The following is an 8,305-nucleotide window of genomic DNA, read 5'->3' on the forward strand; positions in this document are numbered from 1 at the left end:
TGATGGAAGTATATACTTCTTTAAAATTGAAGTTTCTTACTTGTTGATTGGAATTCATTTGATTAAATGCTTCTTTTTGAGATTTTGTTTCATCTCCAAAAGTAACGAAGTGTAGGCGGATAAGAAATTATTTGGTTATGATCTATATATTCATAAATCATAATCTAACCCAAAAAATCCAACTGCTAGACTAAGTTGATTAGACTTATAAACTTCCACAAATCTATAGAATAAATGACTTCGTTAAGAAATGATTAAAAAAAAAAAAGTTTTTTTGCTCCTGAGTGGCTCCTTTAAACAATCCCAAGAGCAGCCAAACTTAGTTATTTCGACAAGTATTTAAACACTTCACCTAATCCTAGGACTAATTTCGTAAACGACAAACTTAATGACTTTATTTTTCTTAAATCTATCCTAAAAGTAAATTAAAACTAATTAAGAAACAACAATCGTAGGAATTCCACATAATAATAATATTAAACATGCGTGCTACATAGGACCAGTTTCTCCGAATATTTATCATACCTCTTACTAACTCAAGAGGTATGATAAATAGAGAGTGAGTGTGGGAAGAAATGAAACCAAAGCAGAGAGCACCCTTTCATGTCTTAAGAGAAACACACAAATATATTCGTGAAACACAAGCCAATAGTTACGTGGGACAGAAGCAACACAAGAAGATGCTTGAGACTGGAGCGATATGGGGATTAACCGGGATGACGGTGACGAGCTTTATCTTCTTTTGGGCGATGTACAGACGATACGTCCCTCACCATCTTCGAGCCTACATGGAAAAATACTTTTACAAGATGCATGATAGGATGGATCTCTTGTAACGTTCACATCAAATTCACTGAGTATACAGATGAAGGACTAAAGAGAAGCCAAGCCTACGACTCCATACACAACTACTTATCCTCTAAATCAACGGCTCTTGCGAAGAGATGGAAGGCGAATGAATCGAAAAACAGCAAATCGTTGGTGCTTAGTATGGACGATCACCAGGAAATTGAAAATGAGTTCAAAGCAGAGTCGGCGCTGATAATCAGTGGGCCGCATGTCCAGAAAAAATTTAGGCTAACAAATTAATGAAAAACAAAGAAAAAGTAAAAAAAACAGGTGATACTGAGCCTCAAACCCATTACCTCAGCATCAATTTTTACATCTTTTCCCAACTGAGCTAAAAAAAATTTCAAGAAATTTAGGACCGAAATATTACTTATCCTATAAACGGCCGCAAGCACATGCTTAGCCTCAAGGCCGGCTCTGGTTCGAAGGCGTGAAGGCTAAGGGGCATTCAAATGTGAAAGTGACTCAGACTCAGTAACTTTGGTCGAAGCAGCTCGGACGAGAGATGATACTTGACGCTTACTTTCCATAGGCGCCACAGAGGGATGGTCATTGAGACTTATCTTAATCATTTTTTGAGAGAAGGGAAAGCTATTGGGTTGAAGAACAAAGAGAGGAAGCTTTACACTAATAATTTGAGTCAAGATTGGTATTCTTGGAGATCAGGAAAGTGGAGTAACATTCCTTTTCATCACCCCGCTACGTTTGAAACTTTAGCTATGGATATGATAAGAGAGCACATGTGAGAGGCACATGTTAAGAGTAAAGAGAAGCATGTGAAGGATAGAGTATAAATAGAGGTAGAGAGGAAAAATATAGGATCATCCTGCGTGATCAGAGTTGTGAGTTCTCCTGCGTGAGAAAAGGGAACAGAGCCTGGGTGCTCTGTTTGATAGGATAAGAGTTTGAGAACTGTAACTCACTCTTCTTATCAGTTAGGGTTCTTGTATTCACCATTGTTGATCAATAAAGAAGTATTGAGAGTTATCGATAGAGTTTATAGTTCTTAACTCTATCAAATGGTGCGCTTGTGAACACGGATCAAATCGAACGCTGAAGAAAATTAGGTTTTCAAGCAATTTGGGGATTTTGTTTGCAATGTGTCTTGAGGGATTTCCCATCTTCAAAGGTGTTGCCGGTGAATTGCGACCATAGCTTTCATGGATAGAGGATTTATTTATTAAGGAGGCTTTCATGGGAGATGAGAAGCTGAATCTTGCACAGAATCTTCTCGAAGGTGACGCTGAAGCTTGGTTTTACTGGCGACAATCACTTTGCCCTTTCTCAAGCTGGCAGAATTTGAAGGAGGCTTTATTGTTTCAGTTCAGTGAAGATGACGATCCAGAGAAGCTTCGATTGCAAGAAAGGAATGAGCGACTCATCCATCAATGGCGTGAGAACAAAATACTTAGGGATGTCACGACGATCCAACAAGAATCAAATCCTTCAGTGGCCATGAGTCAAGAAACAAACACCGATGAGAGATTCCATAATCAACATCAAATATCAATGGAGCAAGACGATGAAATAGCGGAGAAGAAGAAAGATTTGGATTTGTGTTTGGAGAAGATCACGTCGCAACCGCCAGACTCTATTCAGAAGGCATGATTATTTTGTTCAACAAAATCGATTCCGGTGAAGGACTCGATTTGGGAAACAAAAACAGAAATGTTAGTTCACTTGCAAATCATTCTGGAGACAACAAATTCAACTTTGGTGACGAAATTGATTCAAGAAGCAAAATATGAACCGGTTTTGGAGAGTGAATCGTTGGAGAAAGAGCTGATTCACAAGAAAATTGAGATGGTTGTTGTTAAAGGCGATGTTGAGAGGTTTCAAGAAGAGAGAGATGTTGAGAGGTTTTACGAAGAGAGAAGAATCACAAAAAAAATTTCTCCACACCATATGTTTGATAAAATGTCCCCAGTTAAAGACGGGCTGAAACTGAAAAAGAAGATGAGAGGTTTGAAATCATGGATGTTGAAATACAAGCCAAAGAAGGTAAGACTTAGGAAACAACACAATCAGAATTACTCACACACTTGGAGCAGAAGAGTAAGTTGGAGGAAATGCAAGCATGTAAAAGAGAGATTAAAGATACTGCACATTCATGTTCCAGAAGGTAAAACTTTGTCTCGTGTTGATAGGCTGGACAAAAGGAAGAAGCAGAAGTCTGTATTGGTGGATTGCTTTAGACCAAGTGTGAACAGACCAAAACAGAGGGTCACGTCAATACAGCAACATCATCTTGTTTTCATGGTTGGAATTCAGAACACTGAGGTTCCTGGGAGATCAAAGGAGAGAGTCCATAAGTCTATGGCTCAAAGTAGAAAGATGCAGCTTGGGATTGCAAGTTACCATGTTTGGCACCGTTGGAAAGCTTGGTATATGAAAATCTTTGATGACGCTGGATCTGGATCAAAACTGCATTGTGTTGGCAACATTACTGCAAAACAAAGTTATGAAGGGAAGTTTATAGGACTCTACAGCTCAACAAATGGGGACAGGAAAAACTATTTTTCTTTGTGGCATCGTTGGAGAGATTAGGGACAGAACAAAGAGCATGGATTCGTGCTTGTTTACAAGTTCCAAATTAAACAACAGATTGATATGTGGTGGTCTCAGATTGGGAAAGTCATTCAACCTGCAACTTCTGCATCTATGTTGTTGGCTCTGCCAATCATCCCAACAACTCTGCAACAGCTTATCTACATGAAGATGGAGCATGCTTTTATCATTCAAAGGGCATTGGAACAGATTCAAAAGTTTGGTGATACTAGGATGAAGGCTGTTTGTTTGCTTTGCTTGGGTGGTATACATATCTGTTTTACAGATTTAGGGAAGAGAAAGTTTTGCAAGGACTGGTGGTTTAAGTTCAAACATAACACATCGTCTAAAGACAGCAGTGCAACTTACAAAAGTCACGTAGTGCAGCGGATCCGTGTCTCTGGAGCAGCTCTACCATTGCATCAACAATTCTATTCTCTACCGCAGTCACTGTTTTTCCATCTTCACTACAATTGTTACATCACAGCTTGAGGACAAGCTGTTTTGAAAGGGGGGAGAATTGATAAGAGAGCACATGTGAGAGGCACATGTTACGAGTAAAGAGAAGCATCTGAAGGATAGAGTATAAATAGAGGTTGAGAGGAAAAATATAGGATCATCCTGCGTGATCAGAGTTGTGAGTTCTCCTGCGTGAGAAAAGGGAACAGAGCCTACGTGCTCTGTTTGAGAGGATAAGAGTTTGAGAACTGTAACTCACTCTTCTTATCAGTTAGGATTCTTGTATTCACCATTGTTGATCAATAAAGAAGTATTGAGAGTTATCGATAGAGTTTATAGTTCTTAACTCTATAAGGATATATCCATGTTCTATGCAAATCATCAAACCCTAACCTGAACCTTCAAAGAGATTTAGTCTCAATAGTTTCTGAAATCAGTATAAGTATGCCGCCACCTTCTCAAGTATATAACAGTTGCGGTACCATCTGTTTGGATTTCAAAAGAGGTGAAGTCTCCAAATCTACTGAAAAACATGGAACTATGAAATACCTCTTCATATGCGGAAACCTTTTTGTATCAACTTGCCATACAATAATGATGATGAGAGGTTGGATCCGATCCAACTCCAAATCCAACAGAAATATATGGCGTCAATGTAATAAGTGCCAGCACATGTCTGTAACTTGCATGTGCCATCTTTAGTCACATTCTTTAGCAATGACAATTAATATTTGATTGGAATTCCATCCATTATGTTTTCACCTAACTAACATGTGTTCGTTTGGCTACAAGTATATGGTTGATGGATGGATGTGGCTATTCATTTTGCTACGAATGAGGAATCGAATGGAAGCTTGGAGGTTTTCATTATCATCGTTCCGAAATGCTTAGCTGTGCATGTTTAGGTTGTTGATATTTTTGTATCTCTTTATTTCAATGATGTGTAGTGTTTTCTTGGACTGATTCGATGGAAGAGAAAAAAAAAATCAATATAATCATAGAAACTCGCTGAAAAGTTAAAATGACAAAAAAATAAATATCTTTAAAATATATATATATATATATATATATATAAATTTTAAAAATTACTAATTCAAAAATATTATGTTTTAGAAACCTTAACTAAATCATGAATAAATCCCCCAAAACAAATTAAGAAAACTCTACGACGTGATGTATGTGATGCATTGCCCCCATAGTAAAATAGTAGTATGTTATGCATCGTTATGGGGATATATTTAAAATCCCTCCTTGGAAATCAAGTATGGCATATATTTTCATATATCAATTTTTCTTGGTTCTTATATCATATGTGTTCTTTTTTTTATTTGTAGAGCTTAATTTTGAGTCTCATTGCAGAGGTGTTCTCAAGTAGAAACGATTTATGATCACAAAACTTGAAGTTCATTGGCTCGTATGATCGTATCAGATTCTTGTAACGTTGGAATTCAAGTGGATAGAATTTCGTAGCAAGATGATTGGTGAAGTGTGGATCCACAGATGGTCAGAGTGAGATGATCAGGGAAGTGAAACATTGTGTTTTCAAGCCTTTTTCAAGTGAAGACGATAGATGGGATCTCCACCAGTATTCAAGTCCGGATTTTATGGAAACAGCCGTTTATGTGATGCATTGCAGCGCGATCGCAAATGCAAAACTTCTTAGGAAAAAAAAACGGTCTAAAAAAGTGAGAGGATACAAGGCATTCATATGTCAGGTTGTTCTCTTTTGTTTTGACGCGCCATAATAATGATGTATGTGATGCATTGCAACAAAGAAGATACATCAAAGAAGACTACTAATAAACGTAGCAGAAGAAGAATATGGCCTCAGAAATACAGATTGATCGAAGAACCATTATTAGGTACTAGTGTAGTGCTTATTCATGCATCAATATATATATATATATATATATATATACTAGAAGTAGACTCAGGCGATGCGCAAGATAAATTTATAATAATTTAATATATATTAGATTTATTAAAATATTTAAAATTATATATTTTGTGTTTTGATAAATTATCTTATGTTTGTTATTTGTTTTGTTTATAAATAAGTATTTTCGGTCACTTAAAATGAATGATTATTGATTAGTAAAGCATTAAATTGAAATTTTTTATTAATATGAAAGGTGACTTTAAAATATTTAATATGTATCCCATAATATATAGAGCTCTTCATGTTTTGATGCAAAATCAAGACGTACAAACATTTTTTACGTTAGGAAAAAAATATTGATTAAGTATAAAATAAAATGCGGATGAGCATGTGTCCGCTTTTAACATAATCTATAAAACATCAATATCTTCTAAAACCAGACACCTCCAAGAAGGGCGAGACAGTAGCTTGAATTTCTGGAATAACCTCTTCTTGAGCCGAAACTCATGCTCTTCCTTCATTCTCTGCGTAATTAATTTCATTAACTAAATAAATAAAGGTAGCATAAATAATTTTGATATTTATATATTACCAGCATGCTTCACACATGCTTAAAAGTTTTATTATTATAATTTGAATGTTTTAGCAATAAAGTATTTTCAATCTTAATAAATTATACAAATGACTTCAAATGAATTTGTGTTCTAGAAGTAGAATTCTTTCTGTTTCTTGATTAATTGAATTTGGAAAAGAAAGTTCTCTGTTAGATATTTCTATAAATTTTGATCACGTACTTTATATCTATTGAACATACTAAATACAAACTGAGTTTTTAGTTGAGAATTGAGTAAAAAAATGTTATTGATATATTATTATATCAAATAAAGGACTATGGAAATGGTTATCGGAAACAAAGTTAATAAATACATACAAATACAGTTGTAACGTTAAGGAACACATTTAAAGTAATAGTATTCGAAACAGTTAATATTTGTTTAAACTCATTTTCATGGGTAATACATACAAACACACTTGTATAAAATATAGCATGGGTAATAAGTAGCATAAATATTGTGACTAAGATATAAAATCTATTAGAGTTTATGAATTATGATCTAAAACTAAATTTTTTATATTAAAATTTTATCAAATGGATAAAAAGAAAAACAAATTACAACATTGATATACAAAATATGCATTTGAAACAACATCTACCAACATTTACAAGCGAGAATGTGTTATGTGCCTAAGACCTTCTTCATCTAACTCTTTCTAATGAATAACCATATTTAACATGTTCACTTCTATATATGCTCTAAAATTTCGACTCAATTTATTTATTTCAAAACCTACAAATGTCACATATAGGAAAACGTTAAATATTACAAAATTTAGAAAATTATGTGAGAGGTAGAATAAGATGTTTAATGAAGACTTTGTCTAGCTATTTATACATAAATTTGTAGTAGTATGAGAGGTTTTTCAGTTTTTTTGGTCAAACATCCTGGTAGTTATGGTTATATTTCAAAAAATAAATATACCATAGGTTTTGTCTGTGTTTTTTTTTCCTTGTAAAACACAAATTGTATTGCAATTAATACATTAAAGTGTATTCATATGATGAAAGATTTGTTTTTGTTTTTTTTCAAACATCATGGGAGTTACATTTTCAAGAATTAATATGCAATAAATTGTGTTAATGATTACTATTAAAGAAAAAATAAATATTATATTGTTTTAATATCTTGAAATTATTTTAGAATAAATTGATTTAATATTTTGGGACAAAAACTGTGAAACAAATATTATACTTTTTTTATCAACAAATAATTATTATAATATTATAATATTTTTATAGCTTGAAATTAGTAAAGAATTTAATAACTATCACATTATATTTTTCCAAAATTATGATATTAATATTGAAATCTTTAATCATCAGAAATTTATTTTGTCTAAATTTATAATATTAATATTTATTTCTTTCTTATTTGGAAAATTATAATGTTATGGTAATCTTATATAAAGTATTGAAAAATGATACCTATGCGAAATTATAATGTTATGTTAATTATATAAAATATTGATAAATGATATCTATATATAATTACTAAAAGGATATTGCATAAATGTCAATATATTTTTAGTACAGAAATCTCATTTATATTTAGTGAATATGAAAATAATGTATGTACTTTTGAGAAAAATAAATTTAAAGAATTTAATAATTCAAAAGTGAGGACATGTGTCGAAAATATACGCTGCCAAATGTCATCGTGTTATGCAAAGTTAGGAGAAAACCTTCTCATATTATATAAGATTAATATTTGCCATGTTGCTGTCTTGGTGTGTTTTTTTTTGTCACAATTTTTGGTGTTTTTGAAACTAAGCAGTAGAGGATAAAGAAACTGATTACTTGATGAGGTTGTACTCAGAAATGGAAGTTTTAGGGACTGATAAGAAATCTCTCAAAAAAAAGAAAATGGCCTCACTTAGACAGACTTATTGAATAACCATTGTCAGGTATTGGTGTAGTATTCGTTAATCATATATGTCATGTTTGCTGTATTT

The sequence above is a fragment of the Camelina sativa genome, chromosome 6 (genome assembly GCF_000633955.1).
Source record: "Camelina sativa cultivar DH55 chromosome 6, Cs, whole genome shotgun sequence".
In the NCBI taxonomy this organism is placed as follows: domain Eukaryota; kingdom Viridiplantae; phylum Streptophyta; class Magnoliopsida; order Brassicales; family Brassicaceae; genus Camelina; species Camelina sativa.